The sequence below is a fragment of the Bufo gargarizans genome, chromosome 4 (assembly GCF_014858855.1).
Source record: "Bufo gargarizans isolate SCDJY-AF-19 chromosome 4, ASM1485885v1, whole genome shotgun sequence".
Lineage (NCBI taxonomy): Eukaryota > Metazoa > Chordata > Amphibia > Anura > Bufonidae > Bufo > Bufo gargarizans.
In genome coordinates, this window is record NC_058083.1 from 239,344,152 (window position 1) to 239,365,839 (window position 21,688).

General features: G+C 40.4%; 1 protein-coding gene across 1 annotated transcript in view; it reads right to left on the bottom strand.

Annotated features, from left to right (window-relative positions):
* Nucleotides 1–21,688, bottom strand: part of LMBRD1 (LMBR1 domain containing 1) — a 232,776-nt gene that overhangs the window by 162,578 nt on the left and 48,510 nt on the right. The gene's annotated exons all lie outside the window — the stretch shown is intronic.

Below are 21,688 nucleotides of genomic sequence, written 5' to 3' on the forward strand. Positions count from 1 at the left end.
AAGTAACGTCTAATACAGATACAGAAGGCGGGTGTGGCGGCAGAATCACATAGCCTGCACCCGACCTCTGCGACAGGGAGCTGGGTGCCGCACCTGAGGGGTTAATTGCAGCAGATCACAGCGCCCTGTCAGAGGTCGGGTGCAGACTATGCGCCAAACCCGCCTCCTGTATCTGTATTAAACGTCATCATTAGTGGCGCAGTGTGGCCTTCCCCCCCGCCAGTATTAAAAACATTAGTGGTGCAGTGCGCCCCCTTCCCCTCAACCCCCCCAGTATTAAAATCATTGGTGGCAGTGGCCACAGGGTCGCCTCATCTTCATTGGTGGTACAGTTGCAGTTGTGATCCTGGGGCTCCGATCGGTTACCATGGCAGCCATGACGCTACTGTAGCCCTAGCTGCCAGAGAGCACAGGGCAGCAGGGAGAGTGTGAAGTCCTATTCACCCTAATAGAGATCTATTGGGGTGAATAGGACAAGGATCCCAGGTTCTAGCCCCCCCAAAATTAGGATAGGACTGTTTGATTATGCGCCAGACGTTCCATAAAATGTGGAATGCACAAGGCTATTTTTTGGTATTTTATTTTTGTTGCGTGGTATCGAATGGTAGAGTATCACAATACTTTTTTATGGTATCAAAATTCACAACAACCCTAGTGGCCAGTACCAAAAACAACAGGATTTTATGTTTTTTGTTTACATATAGATATTGACATGGAAAATTTAAAATATCATGAAAAGTTCTTTAACCCCTTAAGGACTCAGCCCTATTTCACCTTAAGGACGTGATAACTTTAAAACACTTTGACTCATACAGGCCATTCTGAGAAAGTTTTTTCGTCACATATTGTATTTCATGACACTGGTAAAATGAAGTGAAAAAAAATAAAAAAAATTACCAAAAATGTGGAAAAATTTGCAAATTTCAAAGTTTTAGTTTCTCTACTTCTGTAATACATAGTAATACCCCCAAAAATTGTGATGACTTTACATTCCCCATATGTCTACTTCATGTTTGAATTATTTTGGGAATGATATTTTATTTTTTGGGGATGTTACAAGGCTTAGAAGTTTAGAAGCAAATCTAATTTTACAAACTTTGTTAACCCTTTAGGTGTTGCACAATATTTAATTGAAAATAGAGATACGATTACAAAATTTCACTTTTTTGGCAGATTTTCCATTTTAATATTTTTTTTTCCAGTTACAAAGCAAGGGTTAACAGCCAAACTCAATATTTATGGCCCTGATTCTGTAGTTTACAGAAACACCCCATATGTGGTCGTAAACCGCTGTACGGGCACACGGCAGGGAGCAGAAGGAAAGGAATGCCATACGGTTTTTGGAAGGCAGATTTTGCTGGACAGTTTTTTTTTTACACCATGTCCCATTTGAAGCCCCCCTGATGCACCCCTAGAGTAGAAACTACAAAAAAGTGACCCCATTTTAGAAACTACGGGATAGGGTGGCAGTTTTGTTGGTACTATTTTAGGGTACATATGATTTTCGGTTGCTCTATATTACACTTTGTGCGGCAAGGTAACAAGAAATAGCTTTTTTGGCACGCTTTTTTTTTTGTTATTTAGAACATTCATCTGACAGGTTAGATCATGTGGTAATTTTGTAGAGCAGGTTGTCACGGACGCGGCGATACCTAATATGTATACAATTTTTTTATTTATTTAAGTCTTACACAATGATTTCATTTTTAAAACAAAAAAAAATGTTTTAGTGTCTCCATGGTCTAAGAGCCATAGTTTTTTTCAGTTTTAGGCGATTATCTTAAGTAGGGTCTCATTTTTTGCGGGATGAGATGACGGTTTGATTGGCACTATTTTGGGGTGCATATGACTTTTTGATTGCTTGCCATTACACTTTTTGTGACGTAAGCTTTTTTTACACCGTTTTTATTTTTATTTTTTTACAGTGGTCACCTGAGGGGTTAGGTCATGTGATATTTTTATAGAGCCGGTCGATACGGATGCGGCGATACCTAATATGTATACTTTATTTTTTATTTATTTAAGTTTTACACAATGATTTCATTTTTGAAACAAAAAAATATAAATCATGTTTTAGTGTTTCCATGATTTTTGCGGGATGAGATGACGGTTTGATTGGTACTATTTTGGCGTACATGCGACTTTTTTGATCACTTTTATTACCTTTTTGGGGAAGTAAGATTGGCAAAATTTCAATTTCCTCATTTATTATTATTTTTTTTTTATGGCGTTCACCGTGCGGGGGAAGTAACATGACCATTTTATAGATCAGGTCGTTACAGACGCGGCAATACCTAATATGTGTAGTGTATTTAATTTTTTTTATTTTTATTCAGTGATAAGTGTTTTTTTTTATCTTCACTTTTTTTTCACATTTTTTTTTACCCAGACCCACTTGGTTCTTGAAGATCTAGTGGGTCTGATGTCTGTATAATACAGTACCGTACACTATATAGTGTACTGTACTTTACTTACACTTTGTCTGACCAGATCTATGCCTTTAGCAGAGATCTGTTCAGCACCATGGACAGCAGGATTCCTGAGAAGGCGTCCTGTTGCCATGGAAACCTTCACCGTCTGCCACAACTTCGCAGACGGGGAAGGGTAAGGAGCGGGGCTGTCTGGGGGCTCTCTCTCTCTCCATCGGGGGGCTGCAAAGGCACAGCAGCCCCCCGATGGGAGAGGGAGGGAGCTCCCTGAGCTGTTAACCTTTTCCATACAGCGGTCTGTACGGACCGCGGTATGGAAAGGGTTAAAACGGCTGACATTGCGGCACAGATGTCAGCCGTTTCTACCAGGGTGTCAGCAATGTGCTGACACCCTGGTATACCCACTGGCCACTAACGATTATTCAAAGGGAGGCGGGCGGGCTTGCCGCCTGCCGCACAGCCCGCACCACTGCGGGGGTGAATAAAACTTTAATTTGGGGCATTTTTAAGTTTGATCGGGGATCAGAATCGGTAGAAAGCGCAGCAAACCGCAGGTCTGAATTGACCTGCGGATTGCTGCGATCGCGATACGGATTGGGGGGGGGGGGTTGAGACAGGATGCCGGCTGAATGATTTCAGCCGCCATCCTGTTCGGATTAACCCCCGCAGTGCCGCAATCTCATTTTAAACTCATGACGTACCGGTACATCATGGGTCCTTAAGGGGTTAAAAATGTGATTTAAAACAATAGGTCATTTTCTGATGACACTTTCCCATTAACATCAGCACAAAAATGGTGTGCAGGTATCTTCATGGCACGAGTTTCCATACAAGCCTTACATCACCTAGCACAATGCCAAACGTTGGATGGAGTGGTATAAAGCACACTGCTGTTGGACTCAGGAGTAGTGGAAACATGTTCTCTGGATTGACAATTTAACTTCTCTATCTAGACTCTGGGCTTGGTGAATGCCAGGAGAACATTACCTTCCTGATTGCATTGTGCCAACTGTAAAGTTTGCTGGAGGAGGGGTAATGCTTTTTAGGACTTGGCCAGGCCCCACTGTTCCAGTGAAGGGAAATCTTAATGCTTCGGCTTGTCAAAAGCAGAAAGCAAGATTCATAAAGGCATGGTTGATCCAGTTCGGTGTGAAACATGACTAGCTCACACAGAGAGCCCTGACCTCAGACCCTTTGAACAACTTTGGGATGAACTAGAAATTGAGATTGTGAGCCAGGTCCTCTCATCCAACATCACTGTCTGACCTCACAAATGCTCTTCTGGATGAATGGCCAAAAATTTTCACAGACACACACCAACATAAAAAGCCTTCCTAAAGAAATAGAAGCAGTTTTAGCTGCTAAAGGGGAGAGCAACTCCATATTAATGCCTATGGATTTAGTATGGGATGTTGTAAAAGTGCAAAATGTAGGTGTCCAAATGCCTTTATCCATATAGTGAATTGTTAAAGGGTAGGCCACTTTCTGGCTACATGTGACCAATGTGTAAGCATATAGTCTTTATTGATATTCTGTGACGTCTCCTTGTTAGGCAAATCTTCTGGGCTGTCCACATAAAGATCCTGTCCATAAGATGCTGATGGAGGGTCATGTGACGTCAGACTAAATTATGGTGCTCATTACACATCTAACTGTTACAGCACACATCACAAGTTACCTTTATTCTACGAGTCAGTACGATTACAACAATACCATCTTGATATTGTTTCTCCCCCTTGCTACATCACATCTGCCCACACTCAGCAGTTTGTCTTGAGGGCAGATACATGATGCCCACACTGCTCTCCTCTTAACAACAGCCACCTAGAAGAGAAAATTAAGAGCCTGGCAGCCTTAGTGATATAAGTGGTTTAAGATAAGAGTGTGTATGTGTATATATATATATATATATATATATATATATATATATATATATATATATATATATATATATATATATATATATATAAGTGGGGGACCAGGAGGCGTCCATAACAATAAGGGGCCCTACTGTCGACTGTAAGGTCTTTGTACTGGCATTATGGCATTATATTAGAGCTTTGCGTGATCTTTCTCCTTGGATATTAGTACTTCTCACTAGAACCCCTGATGAACCTCATTTTAGGGTTGGGGGGGGGGGGGGAATGCGTTAGACATTACTATTGTGCATCAGAACACCAAATGATGTCTTGTCTTCATAACTGGAAATTAGTACAGCAAGGTTTCATTCGTGCAAGGTATCATTGATCCTACTACTATCCCTTGATAGTTTGGTACACCCAAATAGATATAGTTTAAAGGTGTTCTAGGGAAAGATCCAAAGACAGTGGGATCGCCATTATCAGGGTGTACTGCTTTAGGTAGTGGCACCAAGGGTGATTTTAGGGATTCCTATCAGCATTTGGGATTTTGTATTTTCACTTATAATAAAGGTTACGTTTTAATATATTTTATTTCTGCTACGAGTTGTTGTTAACACTTTCTCTTGGTAAATCGTGGCAGTCTGGTGGCCTATTGATCAGGTTCTGCGAGGATATTCTATTCCCCCCAGAAAGAGTTAATAAAAGTCAATCAATGTGTAGGCCAAAATGGTGCTAATAAAATCGACAAGCACTATTACAGCTACATCAGCGAAAAAAGAACAAAGGTTATAGCTCTAATGCACCAATGAAAAAATAGCTTGGTCGCTAAAGAACAAAACAGGTCAGTGACTAAGAGGTTAACAGTTCGATACGCTAATTATAGTTAAATATTTAAAAGGTATAAGAAAATAGTTTGTTTCAACATGTTTCACTTTTCATACAATCGATGAAATATAAACTCATAACCCAATTCACACTACAAGACTTCTGTAATATTTATAGTACTTAAAGTAATTCGAGAAAAATAGTCCCTCAGTGTCTATAATGCTGTAAGCGGCTTTATATTTGGATATTTTGGCTCTCCACATGCATTATAGAGACTGCAATTATTTCATATATAGAATATTTTACGAGCTAAAGAAAGCTTAAAAACATTTACCCAGCAAAACAAATTTAATATTGTGATAACCTACCTGTGCTAGTATTTAGACTGAGAAAATGGAATATTGAGTGTTCTATGCATTTTCTATAAAGTTTATAAAAATAAATAAAAACACAACTGGAAACAGAACAGAACAAACTCACATTGGAAAATCACCACTGAAAATATAATCCAAGGATCTGATGGACATTTCGATCATGACTCACAATCGGAAGAGGAGAGGACAAGATACAGCAACGGCATAAACGAGGCAAGTAAAAATCCACTGATGATACTTTAAGCAGTTTATTTAAAGTTATTCCAGGTAACGCATTTCAGGGCCGAACCGACCCCTTCGTCAAACCAATCAAATTCTGTATTGGTCTGAAGAAGGGGCTGGTTCAGGACGTGAAACAACTTTAAATAAACTGCTTAAAAGTATCATCAGTGGAGTTTTACTTACCTAGTTTGTGCCGTTGCTGTATCCCGTCCTCCGTTCTTCTTCTGATCTGTGGTCCAGTACCTCGCTGCTATCCAGAGGAGAAAGGCGTGCCTACACTTTGATTGTGAGTGCCACTATATATAGGCTTGAAGCGGCTGGTGCACCGCAAGCACAACTTCCTAAGGTGAGAAGCTCCTGTACTAAGGCTTTTCTTGGCTCCATACAGTCCTCCCTATAAAGCACCCTACTTCTCTTCTGACTCTCACAATTGGAAGAGAGGAGTTCTCTCCCAGCCAGGCAAGAGTGTCATTGATGCCTGGGAGATCTCACCTTGGCCTATACAGAAATGGACATTGTAATGCCTTAGGTATAAAAAGACTGCTTTCCTTTAAAGATATATAGTGGCAATCAAAATTAGAGAACACCACACAATTTCCGAAATGTCAAGGTCATAGTGTAGTCCTATGTGAATACATCCTAATATTTTAGTAAAATAGCAGTATTTTAAGATTATTTCATAAATTGTATTTATTCTAAAGCACAGAATAAAAATGTAAATGAGATAATTGAATAAGAACACTGATCAAAATTAGAGAACACTTTCGGATACCTGTAAGTTATTGGTGTTAATCTGCCAACTGGTGCTAATTTCCTTAATGATTTGACAAACCCTATTTAACTGGCAGCCTAACTTTCCAGTTTTCACTGACTTTGCCAAAATGGTGTGACGTTCCAAAGTGACTGAAACCCTCAGGCAGCAGGTTGTCCACATGAAGGCCAAAAGGGGTCTATCAGCCATAGCAAGAGATAGTTGGTCGTTCCAAGTCTGTGATTTCTAGAATATTGCATCTTTACAACATCACAAACTCATTCAAGGACCTCAAGATGGCTGGTCGCCCTCGAAAGACAAATGCAGGAGAGGACAGGATAATGCGGAAAATCTCCATGGGTAATTGTTTCAACACTGCAGCTAGAATTGCTCACCAGTTCAGCACTGAGCAGGGTAAGGATCTGTCTCGTCATACAGTGTCTTAACGTTTAAGACCATTTGGACAGAACTCTGCAGTGACCAAACCGCTCATTAGCAGAAAGAATCAAAAGGCTAGACTCACCTTTGCTGATGAGCATGTTGTGTGTACAGAGAAGTGGTCCAGAGTTCATTTTAGTGATGAAAGCAAGTTTAATTTATTTGGGTCTGGTCGGGAAACATTATGTTCCTCGACAAACTGGGGAAAGACTGAACACAAATTGTGCAAAGAAGTCAGTGAAAGGTGGAGGAGGAAGTGTCATGGTTTGGGGAATGTTTTCTGCAGCAGGGGTTGGACCTCTCATACAGCTACATAGCAAAGTGAATGCAAGTGTGTATCAGAACCTTCAAACAACACATGGTTCCTTCCTTGCGTTCATCACTCAATCATCCAATTTTCATGCAGGACAATGCCCGATGTCACACAGCAAAACGGGTAAAGCAGTTCCTTGAAACTGAAAACATTGAAACAATGAAATGGCCAGCTTAGAGTCCTGATCTAAACCCAATAGAAAACCTCTGGAAAATCCTTGGTGACAAAGTTATAGTCAAGAAACCCACAACAGTCACAAAACTGTTGAAGAGACTGGAAGAAGAGTGGACTAAAATCCCACCAGAGCAGTGTAGTGATATCCTGTGGCTGCAGATGTGCTGAAGTCATTCAAAGCAAGGGCCCGTACACTTCTACTGATTGGAGACTGTTGTAACCTTCTGAAAATTTTGTTTGAATATTTCTCTGTGCTACAGTCATTGTTGTTCTCTAATTATGATCATCACGTTTTTTGAAAAATAAAAAGGTTTTATTTTGAACAGTGTTTTCTAAAATAACCAAAGTATATCTAGAGCAGGCATGTCCAAACTGCGGCCCTCCAGCTGTTGCAAAACTACAACTCCCAGCATGCTCTAATAGCTGTAAGCTTTCCAGGCATGCTGGGAGTTGTAGTTTTGGAACAGCTGGAGGGCCACAGTTTGGACATGCCTGATCTAGAGGCATGGTGTACCCCCTTACAAAAAAATCCTTCAAATGATGATCAATGTAGATTATATTATTTCTGAAAAAAATAAAATCAAGTGTTCATAAATTGTTCTCTTATTTTGATCGCCAGTTGTATATAATCAAACAAGAATTACATACAAATAAAAACAATGCTAGCTGTCTACATACGTACATTTTTTTTTGAACCTGTAGACAAAGCCCTGTTATTGCCGTTATGACTTCCAGTTGTAACTAGAGGCTTATTATATGTAAAAATGTTGACTTACTCATTGAAGAATAAAAACGTTTGGCATCCTATGCTGAAGAAGGGTTGTTACAGAACAATTTAGGTTTAACTGTTTCAGGTTCCAGGTATTTTGGGGTCTTTAAATCCAGAAATAGTTAAGCCATTTTTAGTACATGTTAGTCTTGCAAGCGCAGCTTTCCCTTCCATGTTTACCTGCTTGCTTCAACATTGCAGAGGTGAGCAGGTGCAATCACAACCCACCCCATTCACTTCTATAGAATGGCTTGTTCCTATACACTTGAAAGCCTTCTCTTCAACCAGCGGATAGGCGGGGGTGCCGATGTTGGACCGCTGCCAATCCAATATTGATAATATAATACAAACCGGATTCCAAAAAAGTTGGGACACTATACAAATCGTGAATAAAAACTGAATGCAATGATGTGGAGGTGCCAACTTCTAATATTTTATTCAGAATAGAACATAAGTCACGGAACAAAAGTTTAAACTGAGAAAATGTACCATTTTAAGGGAAAAATATGTTGAATAAGAATTTCATGGTGTCAACAAATCCCCAAAAAGTTGGGACAAGGCCATTTTCACCACCGTGTGGCATCTCCCCTTCTTCTTACAACACTCAGACGTCTGGGGACCGAGGAGACCAGTTTCTCAAGTTTAGAAATAGGAATGCTCTCCCATTCTTGTCTAATACAGGCCTCTAACTGTTCAATCGTGTTGGGCCTTCTTTGTTACACCTTCCTCTTTATGATGCGCCAAATGTTCTCTATAGGTGAAAGATCTGGACTGCAGACTGGCCATTTCAGTACCCGGATCCTTCTCCTACGCAGCCATGATGTTGTGATTGATGCAGAATGTGGTCTGGCATTATCTTGTTGAAAAATGCAGGGTCTTCCCTGAAAGAGATGACGTCTGGATGGGAGCATATGTTGTTCTAGAACCTGAATATATTTTTCTGCATTGATGGTGCCTTTCCAGACATGCAAGCTGCCCATGCCACACGCACTCATGCAACCCCATACCATCAGAGATGCAGGCTTCTGAACTGAGCGTTGATAACAACTTGGGTTGTCCTTGTCATCTTTGGTCCGGATGACATGGCGTCCCAGATTTCCAAAAAGAACTTCGAATCATGACTCGTCTGACCTCAGAACAGTCTTCCATTTTGCCACACTCAATTTTAAATGAACCCTGGCCCAGTGAAAACGCCTGAGCTTGTGGATCTTGCTTAGAAATGGCTTCTTCTTTGCACTGTAGAGTTTCAGCTGGCAACGGCGGATGGCACGGTGGATTGTGTTCACCGACAATGGTTTTCTGGAAGTATTCCTGAGCCCATTCTGTGATTTCCTTTACAGTAGCATTCCTGTTTGTGGTGCAGTGTCGTTTAACCCCTTAAAGGACACAGGGCATACAGGTACGCCCTTGTGCCCTGGTACTTAAGGACACTTGGGTAAAGGCAGACGTACATGTACGCCCTGTGTATTTTCGATCACTGCTGTGCGGCTGGCAATGATCGGAACCCGGTGCCTGCTCAAATCATTGAGCAGGCACCTAGGCTAAATGCGCGGGAGGGGTCCCGTGACCCCACCATGTCGGCGATCGCGGCAAACCGCAGGTCAATTCAGACCTGCGGTTTGCTGCGATTTCTGCAGTTTCTGATCCCCGAGGTCCCTGACCGCGGGGATCAGAAACTTTAGCATTCGTAAAATATAAATGTATCCCTGCACCCCTGAATGATTTTATCCGGGTGGGAGGTGCAGGGGGAGGGATCGCGATCCCCCGCCTCTCATTGAATAATCGTTGGCGTCTAGTGGGTATACCAGGGTGCCAGCACATTGCTGGCACCCTGGTATAAACGGCTGACATCGGTGATGTGATGTCAGCTGTTTAACCCTTTCCATACAGCGGTCCGTACGGACCGCTGTATGGAAAAGGTTAACAGCTAAGGGAGCTCCCTCCCTCTCCCATCAGGGGGCTGCTGTGCCTTTGCAGCCCCCCGATGGGAGAGGGAGAGAGCCCCCAGACAGCCCCCCAAAGCCCCTTCCTTACCCTTCCCCGTCTGCGCAGTTCTGACCACTACTGAACAGACGGGGAAGGTTCCCATGGCAACAGGACGCCTTCTCAGGCGTCCTGCTGTCCATGGTGCTGAACAGATCAATGCTAAAGGCATAGATCTGTTCAGACAAAGTGTAAGTAAAATACAGTGCAGTACCCTATATGGTGTACTGTACTAAATTATACAGACATCAGACCCACTGGATCTTCAAGAACCAAGTGGGTCTGGGTCAAAAAAAAAAAAGTAAAATAAAGTAAAAAAAGTTAAGATAAAAAAAAAAACATTTATCACTGAATAAAAAATAAATAAATATACACTACACATATTAGGTATCGCCGCATCTGTAACGACCTAATCTATTAAACGGTCATGTTACTTTCCCCGCACGGTGAACGCCATAAAAATAAAAAAATAAAAACTATGAGAAAATTGAAATTTTGCCCACCTTACTTCCCATAAAAGGTAATAAAAGTGATCAAAAAAGTCGCATGTACGCCAAAATTGTAACAATCAAACCGTCATCTCATCCCGCAAAAATCATACCCTACCCAAGATAATTGCCCAAAAACTGAAAAAACTATGGCTCTTAGACTATGGAAACATCATACCCTACCCAAGATAATTGCCCAAAAACTGAAAAAAACTATGGCTCTTAGACTATGGAAACACTAAAACATGATTTTTTTTGTTTCAAAAATGAAATCATTGTGTAAAACTTACATAAATAAAAAATAAAGTATACATATTAGGTATCTCCGCGTCCGTATCGACCGGCTCTATAAAAATATCACATGACCTAACCCCTCAGGTGACCACCGTAAAAAAATAAAAATAAAAACGGTGTAAAAAAAGCCATTTTTTAGTCATCTTACGTCACAAAAAGTGTAATAGCAAGCAATCAAAAAGTCATATGCACCCCAAAATAGTGCCAAACCATCTCATCCCGCAAAAAATGAGACCCTACTTAAGATAATCGCCCAAAAACTGAAAAAACTATGGCTCTTAGACTATGGAGACACTAAAACTTTTTTTTTGTTTTAAAAATGAAATAAAAAAAATTGTATACATATTAGGTATCGCCGTGTCCGTGACAACCTGCTCTATAAAATTACCACATGATCTAACCTGTCAGATGAATGTTGTAAATAACAAAAAAAAACGGTGCCAAAAAAGCTATTTCTTGTTACCTTGCCGCACAAAAAGTGTAATATAGAGCAACCAAAAATCATATGTACTCTAAACTAGTACCAACAAAACTGCCACCCTATCACGTAGTTTCTGAAATGGGGTCACTTTTTTGGAGTTTCTACTCTAGGGGTGCATCAGGGGGGGCTTCAAATGGGACATGGTGTAAAAAAACCAGTCCAGCAAAATCTGCCTTCCAAAACCCGTATGTCATTCCTTTTCTTCTGCGCCCTGCCGTGTGCCCGTACAGCAGTTTACGACCACATATAGGGGGTTTCTGTAAACTACAGAATCAGGGCCATAAATAATGAGTTTTGTTTGGCTGTTAACCCTTGCTTTGTAACTGTAAAAAAAATATTAAAATGGAAAATCTGTCAAAAAGTGAAATTTTGAAATTGTATCTCTATTTTCATTTAAATCTTGTGCAACACCTAAAGGGTCAACAAAGTTTGTAAAATCAGTTTTGAATACCTTGAGGGGTGTAGTTTCTTAGATGGGGTCACTTTTATGGAGTTTCTACTCTAGGGGTGCATCGGGGGCTTCAAATGGGACATGGTGTCAAAACAAACTGTCCAGTAAAATCTGCCTTCCAAAAACCGTATGGCATTCCTTTCCTTCTGCTACCTGCCGTATGCCCGTACAGCAGTTTACAACCACATATGGGGTGTTTCTGTAAACTACAGAATCAGGGCCATAAATAATGAGTTTTGGTTGCTGTTAACCCTTGCTTTGTAACTGGAAAAAAAAAATATTAATTTAAAATCTGCCAAAAAAGTGACATTTTGAAATTGTATCTCTATTTTCATTTAAATCTTGTGCAACACCTAAAGGGTCAACAAAGTTTGTAAAATCAGTTTTGAATACCTTGAGGGGTGTAGTTTCTTAGATGGGGTCACTTTTATGGAGTTTCTACTCTAGGGTTGCATCAGGGGGGCTTCAAATGGGACTTGGTGTCAAAAAACCAGTCCAGCAAAACCTGTCTTCCAAAAACAAAACTGCGCACCTTTCACTCTACGCCCCGCTGTGTGGCCGTACAGTAGTTTACGGCCACATATGGGGTGTTTCTGTAAACGGCAGAGTCAGGGCAATAAAGATACAGTCTTGTTTGGCTGTTAACCCTTGCTTTGTTACAGGAAAAAATTGGTTAAAATGGAAAATTAGGCAAAAAATATGAAATTGTCAAATTTCATCCCCATTTGCCAATAACTCTTATGTAACACCTAAAGGGTTAACAAAGTTTGTAAAATCAGTTTTGAATACCTTGAGGGGTGTAGTTTAGGGGTATTACTATGTATTACAGAAGTAGAGAAACTGAAACATTGAAATTTGCTAATTTTTCCCAATTTTTTGTAAATTAGGTATTTTTTTATGCAAAAAATAAATAATTTTTTTTTTACTTCATTTTACCAGTGTCATAAAGTACAATATGTGACGAAAAAACAATCTCAGAATGGCCTGGATAAGTCAAAGCGTTCTACGTTCTAAAGATACCACTACTTAAAGTGACACTGGTCAGATTTGCAAAAAATGGCCTGGTCCTAAGGTGAAATAAGGCTGTGTCCTTAAGGGGTTAAGGGCCCGGAGATCACGGGCATCCAGTATGGTTTTACGGCCTTGACCCTTACGCACAGAGATTGTTCCAGATTCTCTGAATCTTCGGATGATGTTATGCACAGTTGATGATAGATGCAAAGTCTTTGCAATTTTTTGCTGGGTAACACCTTTCTGATATTGCTCCACTATCTTTCTGCGCAACATTGTGGGAATTGGTGATCCTCTACCCATCTTGGCTTCTGAGAGACACTGCCACTCTGAGAAGCTCTTTTTATACCCAATCATGTTGCCAATTGACCCAATTAGTGTTAATTGGTCTTCCAGCTCTTCGTTATGCTCAAATTTACTTTTTCCAGCCTCTTATTGCTACTTGTCCCAACTTTTTGGGGATTTGTTGACACCGTGAAAATTTGAATCAACGTATTTTTCCTTTAAAATGATACATTTACTCGGATTAAACGTTTGATCTGTCATCTACGTTCTATTACAAATAAAATATTGACATTTGCCATCTCCACATCATTGCATTCAGTTTTTATTCACAATTTGTTTAGTGTCCCAACTTTTTGGGAATCCAGTTTGTAAAATATATTGGTCATTACAAATATAGTTCATGTTCTATCAATCCAAGGCTCTTAGTTATCAAAAACAGTAATATGCAGGGTGTTCTAGTGGTAATAGAAAAATCAGTTCTCACTTCTCCAGTGTTCTCATCAGTCCCTTATGACAGTTTCAGAAGAGAGTGTCCATTGCAGAAAACACACCGGGTGGAAGAATGATTTCCTGGACTGGACACGTGTCCTATGACAGAACCGCATGGCATTATAACGATTTTCTAAAGCTGTGTTTCTATGCCCGTATGCTGTAATAATTTGTACTCACATAATGCAGTCAGTACAAATCATTACAGGACAGATCGGACAGAGACACACAGCATTATAAACCATCATGCCATGCAGTCCTGTCAAAGGCCAGAATTCCCAACAGGAAATCAGGCTTCCACGCAGAGTGTTTCATGCAGTGAAATGAGCCTTATATTAGGCATGTTTATGAAGCTCCAAGGCCATTATCTGCAATCCCTATGCTGCACATGCTTAGTAGTGAAGACCAGAGGAGGAAGTTTACTCTTAGAACCTGCAAGACATAACTGAAAGACAGCATTAAAAGGTGCTGTCTGGAAATAGGTAAGTGATGCCAACAGGCCACTATGGAAAGAATCTTACTAGCCTACTCTGTGCATGCTGGCTCCTGTGTGTCTTCCAGTCTGCGGTTTGTTTAATTTGCCCACGGCACAGGCATGCTCACCTGCAGCCAATAACTGGCTTCAGCATTGATGTGTCTATTGTGGACATGTCCCTGTTGAGTCCAGTTGGTGGCAGCAGCGGAGCAGATTATCATGCCCACTGGGGAGAGTAAGTAAACAAGCCGCGGACCGGAGGAGAGAGATACACAGGAGCCAGTGTGAAGGACCGGAGCTGCAGACAGCAGGTAAGTATGACTCTTTCCATAGGGAAGGCAAGCTGTGGGCTCCTGTGAAAAGTTATTTACTCCCAGACAACCTTTTGATGACAAGCTCTGAATATAGCAGCTACACTTTTTACATGTTTCTTTTATTTCCATTTAGACTTGCACAGGATTCTCTGCATTTTCAGCACATACATACAGTACAGACCAAAAGTTTGGACACACCTTCTCATTCAAAGCGTTTTGATGCCTTCAGTGTGAATCTACAATTTTCATAGTCATGAAAATAAAGAAAACTCTTTGAATGAGAAGGTGTGTCCAAACTTTTGGTCTGTACTGTATATAGCACTTCTAACTTTTTCTCAGGGCAAATTCATAGATTTCTTACAATTAAGTGCATAACAGAGTTTTTCAGTTAGAAAATGCATAGTGTACTCCATATTTACTTACAGAAATGTCAGGAATTTCAAAAATTATATTCCAATAAATATGGTTTAAGTTCTAGCTACAGTAGACTGATTACTTACATGATAGCACGAAAGAGCCTGATGTTACCATTTTATTACAGGGAATTTGTTATTACCAAATTATTGGCCATTTATGGAGTGAGCGCAGAAGTGTAATAAAATGCAGGAGTTTGTGTCAGAACTCCACTCCTGGTTTATAGTTTGAAAAAGTAGTAAAAAAAAAAGAAATGCTCCTTTTACTTTCTAGTTTATTTTTCTGGTAGTCATATTGTGTTACACGATTTGTGCGTGTCATTATATAACATTCTTTACACATTCTACACATTTGAGTATTTAGGTCAGGGCAAGTGTGAAGACAATGGTTGGCAAAGTCTTTTGGGAGTCAAAAATATGTCATGTTATACAATGTAATTTTACTTTTATTGTTATGGTCTGTCCCTCAAAAGGTCAAAAAAAGACCATTAGTACACTTTATTTTTAACATTATACTTTTCTATTGCAACTTGGGCTGCACAAGCACATTGATCACTGTGAAGAGATAACAAAAGATAGAAGGGTTTCATCAATTCTGTCTTCTATTCAGGGTCACCGACAGCCAAGAAAATGGCTGCCTGATCACAGCCAAGCTGCCTGATCACAGCCTTACCTATATATATGGCTGGATGTGCCGCTGTTTAGAGCATTAGAGGCAAGTTTATTAAGTTATTTTTGGTTTGAAATACAGTATAGCTAGAGATAGATATGTATCTTTAGCTATACTGCATCTCAAAACCAAAAATAACTAAAAACTTGCCTCTAATGCTCCAAACAGCGGCAAATCCAACCACTATTCCTGAACTTACTGCACCATGTCCTTCTCTGGGGCCACAGCGCACTGTGACCTGATGTCGCATAGTGTCAGGTCATAGGGCTCACACTAAGTAATGCATTCAGGACTGTGCAGCACGAGCCCAGAGAAGAACAGGGAGCAGCGAGTACAGCCATCACTAGCAGCGCTATACTCACCGCTTCCTGTGTCTTCTGCATACTACTTAAAGAGGACCTTTCACCAGAATAAAACTTTTAAAGTAACTATACAGGCATGTAGAGCGGCGCCCAGGGACCCCCCTGCACTTACTGTTATACCTGGGCGCCGCTCCGTTCTCCCGTTATTGCCTCCGGTATCTTCATAGTTAGGCTCCACCCAGGGGAACCTGCCAGCGGCTCATTCTCCCATGCTGTAGCGCTGGCCAATCACAGCGCTCAGCTCATAGCCTGAGAGAAAAAAAGCCTCTCAGGCTATGAGCCGAGCGCTGTGATTGGCCAGCGCTGCAGCATGGGAGAACGAGGCGCCGGCAGATTCCCCTGGGTGGAGCCTGACTGTAAAGATACCGGAGGCAATTACGGGAGAACGGAGCGGCGCCCAGGTATAACAGTAAGTGCAGGGGGATCCCTGGGCGCCGCTCTACATGCCTGTATAGTTACTTTAGATGTTTTATTCTGGTGAAAGGTCCTCTTTAAGGTTTGCATAATGGAAGAACTCATTAGTATTCCCTTTCTGAGATACCCTGTGATTTTCTAATCAAGTGAAAAATATGGCATATGCAGTATATACATACACTGGTAAATACTGTATACATAATCACTATATGGACAAAAGAATTGGGGCACCTACATATTACCTCTAAAGGAGCCTTCATGATATCCTATTCTAAATCAATACATACTACTATGCAGTTGCCCTGCCCCAGAAGCTAAAATAGCTTCTCTTTCTCTAGGAAGGCTTTTTACAAGATTTTGGAGTGTGTCTGTGGGAATTTTTGCGAAGATACCGGAGGACATTGCGGCCGAACGGAGCGGCGCCCAGGGATAATGGTAAGTGCAGTGAGATCCCTGGGCGCCGCTGTATATGTCATGATACATAGTTTGCAATGTTTTTCCAGGTGAAAGGGCCTCTTTAAGCTTACAGCATACAGTTTTTGTTCTGATGTTACTACCAGAGTATCGAGTCAGCAGAGCATTAGTGACTTATGTACTGTGTGATTCAACACCGCTCTGTAGCTTAGTTGCAGTGGTTTCTAAATATTTCCACTTTACAGTTGATATCTAGGGGGAAAGAAATTTCACAAAGTGACATTGCAATGGTGGCATCCTATTACACTACCACGCTTAAATCCAGCGAGTTCTTTAACAAATGTTTGCAAAGGTAGACTGCATGGCTAGTGTAAAGGACAGTGGGTGTGGACCCACTGTGCCAACTAACCAGTTTGACTTTGAGCTAAACCTAAGGGCATTGTCCTGGCGGTTCCCTGGTTTTCATTTTTTAACCCTTGTACAGAGATCTGGACTTCACTGCAGGGGACCAAACCAGGCCGCTATCTCCTGGAGTAGTCCAGTTGTAGTTGGCTGCAGACCCATTTGGGTCAGAGACAATAGTGGGAAGCACCGAGAGACCCAGAAAATGAAGCAGTCTCAATACAGTCTGAGGCCTGGGCAAGCTGAGTACATGTGTATTCCAGATAACAATTCCAAGGTCTGGGAAAGTCAGAGTATCTGCGTAATCCAAATGGCAGTTACAAGTTTGGGGCAAGCAATAAGGAGCAGAAACAGAAGACATGCTGGTTACTAGACACTTGAAAACCCAAAGCTCAAGGCATAAAAGGTTCGATATGGTACCCTGCGGCACATTTGCCCACAGATGTTGCAGCTGGGCTCCAAATCCTGCACACTAATAGGCTGCCACAGCTGGCACCTCAGTTGCCACAAAAAATTCTTGATTGGCAATAAATCTGGTGACTGAGCACCCAAGAAAGTGTGCAGCTCTTGCTGTGTGTGGAAGAGCATTATTCTGCTGAAAAATGCCCCTTTTTTTTCACAAAATGTACTGTGGAATAGCAAGATCAGATACAACAAAAGGTAGAACAGATACAAGTAGGTATTGTTCTGCTCTATGACATACCAATGTCGACCTACAAAGCCAATTGACTATAATGGGGTGTGTAAGGTTTCGGTCCTTCTACCAGAAAAATAGTGCTGCATGATGCACTATTTTGTCAACTATTTTTCACAGAATCTGCAGCAGATGCCTAAAAAATAAATTTAAAAAATGCTAGCCATAAATCTTTGAACTGAAACTTAACAATGATAAAGAAAACTGGTAATCTACCAATTATATATATATATATATATATATATATTACAAAAGTTTGAAAAAATAAAATAGAAAAATAAGAGAGAGACACTAAATAAATAAGTGTTCATTTGAGGAAGTTCCAGATTATCTTTCCAATACTCCCAACATTTGTAATTCAATGTTATCTTGTCAATACTTTAAACATTTTGAATTGATGTATCCAACATCAGGAATTTTCAATATGTGCTACGTAGATGAAAAGGAACGACATGATTCATGAGATAAGATATCTGTGCTCAAGCATATATAAAAAAAGAACTGAAGGAGATGGATAAACCTAGCAAGTGTCATGCCAAGGTGAATTGATCCTTCCTAAAGGACAGAGTGAAGTTTTGCTCACACAGCATGTCCGTTTTGTGTCACAGAATATGCACCATGATTGACAATGAACAGTTGTAGTCTGCATTCAGAGACTTCACAAAATACGTACTACCGTTATATGAGCAGATATGCTGTAATAAAGTGATGAGCGTCGATTAAGTCATAACAGAGCCTATTAAAGTGTGAACGCTTCTGCAATTTCTTAATTTACAGTAATTTATAATACTTTCACCCTTGTAAATGAGTAGGCTAATGAATATTGCACACTCTAGGCAGATTATTATACTGTAGTTTGCACCCTACCTAAGGTCACCTAAAACAACACTCGCTAACCTGTCCAGCATATTAGATAGCATTATAAAAAAAATATATATTTTTATTTATTATTATTTTTTATTTATTATGACCTGATAATCAAGAGCTAGAGGCCAGAAAGGTAGTTCCCTTGGTATAAGGGTATATTCACGCGCATGTTTAGTTCAAGTTATGAGATGAGATTCTGTTTTGTAGTCTAAATCAGGTATGGATCATAAAACGAGAAAAAGTATAAAAAAGATACAACTTACAAAAAAAGGTTGAAAAAAAAAAAAAAAAACCTGATCTACCCTAAAAGGCCAGTTTTGACCTTCATGCCAAAGCTCGATTTTTCAAGTTTGACATGCGCCACTTTATGTGGGAATATCTTTGGAATGTTTACACGTTTCCAAGCAATTCCGAGTTTGTTTTTCATGACACACTGTATGTTGATAAACTGTGGTCTATAAAAATTTTATTTGTAACAAAAATATTGCTGACTTTTTTTTTAAATTGCAGTTTTCAAAATATGAATTTATCTGCTTTTAAGACAGATAGTCATACCTCACAAAATAGTTAACATTTACCATATGTCCACTTTAGGTCAATATGACATACAGAGATTTTTCAAAAGTAATGCTAAGGAAAACTGACTTAGATGCCCACAGAAACCAATCAGATTGCATATTTCATTCTTCAGATCTCCTTTGGAAAGGATCAACGTTCTTGCTCGCTATGGGCAAAAAAAAGGCAGTTTTCCTTAGCATCACTCTTGATAAATTTGCTGCTGGATGTTTCAAAGGAAATGACAAAATAAGTGAAATTTAAACATTGTTGCACATTTTCAATAATATAAAATTTGATATCGTGCAAAAGTCCATTAATTTCAGTAATGCAAATGAAAAGGAATCGCATTAATGCAGCTTAAAATTAGAGTTTTGTATAAAGGCTCAATATTCTAGGCTCAAAGTGTCACACTGTAGTCAGCTAATTATTCCATACCCCCCCTGAGCAAAGGGGACCTGAGATTGTGATTTTGGGGTTTCATAAGCTGTAAGCCATAATCATCCAAATTATAACAAATAAAGGCTTGAAATATCTCGCTTTGCATGTAATGGGTCTATCTCATGTGTTAGTTTGACCTTTTAATCTCATTACTGAAAAATTTGCACTTTGCATGATCTTCTAATTTTTCAAGTCTCACGTGTGTGTAATATTTATATACACACACACACACACACACACACACACACACACATACACAGTACAGACCAAAGGTTTGGACACACCTTCTCATTCAAAGAGTTTTCTTTATTTTCAGAACTATGAAAATTGTAGATTCACACTGAAGGCATCAAAACTATGAATTAACACATGTGGAATTATATACATAACAAAAAAGTGTGAAACAACTGAAAATATGTCATATTTTAGGTTCTTCAAAAGTAGCCACCTTTTGCTTTGATTACTGCTTTGCACACTCTTGATAAGCTTCAAGAGGTAGTCTTTTGCCTTTACTCTGCGGTCCAGCTCACCCCAAACCATCTCGATTGGGTTCAGGTCCGGTGACTGTGGAGGCCAGGTCATCTGGCGCAGCACCCCATCACTCTCCTTCATGGTCAAATAGCCCTTACACAGCCTGGAGGTGTGTTTGGGGTCATTGTCCTGTTGAAAAATAAATGAAGGTCCAACTAAACGCAAACCGGATGCAATTGCATGCCGCTGCAAGATGCTGTGGTAGCCATGCTGGTTCAGTATGCCTTCAATTTTGAATAAATCCCCAACAGTATCACCAGCAAAGCACCCCCACACCATCACACCTCCTCCTCCATGCTTCACGGTGGGAACTAGGCATGTAGAGTCCATCCGTTCACCTTTTCTGCGTCGCACAAAGACACGGTGGTTGGAACCCAAGATCTCAAATTTGGACTCATCAGACCACAGCACAGATTTCCACTGGTCTAATGTTTTCTGCTTGTTGCCTGTCCTTAGCAGTGGTTTCCTAACAGATATTCTACCATGAAGGCCTGATTCACACAGTTTCCTCCTAACAGTTGTTCTAGAGATGTGTCTGCTGATAGAACTCTGTGTGGCATTGACCTGGTCTCTAATCTGAGCTGCTGTTAACCTGCGATTTCTGAAGCTGGTGACTCGGATTAACTTATCCTCCGCAGCAGGGGTGACTCTTGGTCTTCCTTTCCTGGGGCGGTCCGCATGTGAGCCAGTTTCATTGTAGCGCTTGATGGTTTTTGTGACTGCACTTGGGGACACTTTCAAAGTTTTCCCAATTTTTCGGACTGACTGACCTTCATTTCTTAAAGTAGTGATGGCCACTCGTTTTTCTTTACTTAGAATTTGTATTATGGCAAGAAAAAAGCAGCTATTCAGTAGGACTATCAGCTGTGTATCCACCTGACTTCTCCACAACGCAACTGATGGTCCCAACCCCATTTATAAGGCAAGAAATCCCACTTATTAAACCTGACAGGGCACACCTGTGAAGTGAAAACCATTTCAGGTGACTACCTCTTGAAGCTCATCAAGAGAATGCAAAGAGTGTGCAAAGCAGTAATCAAAGCAAAAGGTGGCTACTTTGAAGAACCTAGAATATGACATTTTCAGTTGTTTCACACTTTTTGGTTATGTATATAATTCCACGTGTTAATTTATAGTTTTGATGCCTTCAGTGTGAATCTACAATTTTCATAGTCATGAAAATAAAGAAAACTCTTTGAATGAGAAGGTGCGTCCAAACTTTTGGTCTGTACTGCATATGTATGTGTATGCATGAATAAAATTACAGCGATCACCATTTGTGATAACTAACATGATGATTAGGGACGAGCAAAGCGAGCTTTGGATCCTAGATTTGAAGTCGCTTTGCTGAAAACTTCGGTTTAAGGGCTCATGCACACGAACATTTTTTCTTTCAGTGTCTGTTCAGTTTTTTTGCAGACTTCGGGAATAACTCACTTTGCTTCGTCAGAGGCCATACATTTGAATGCTGTACGGAGACAGATCTCTTTAAAGCAT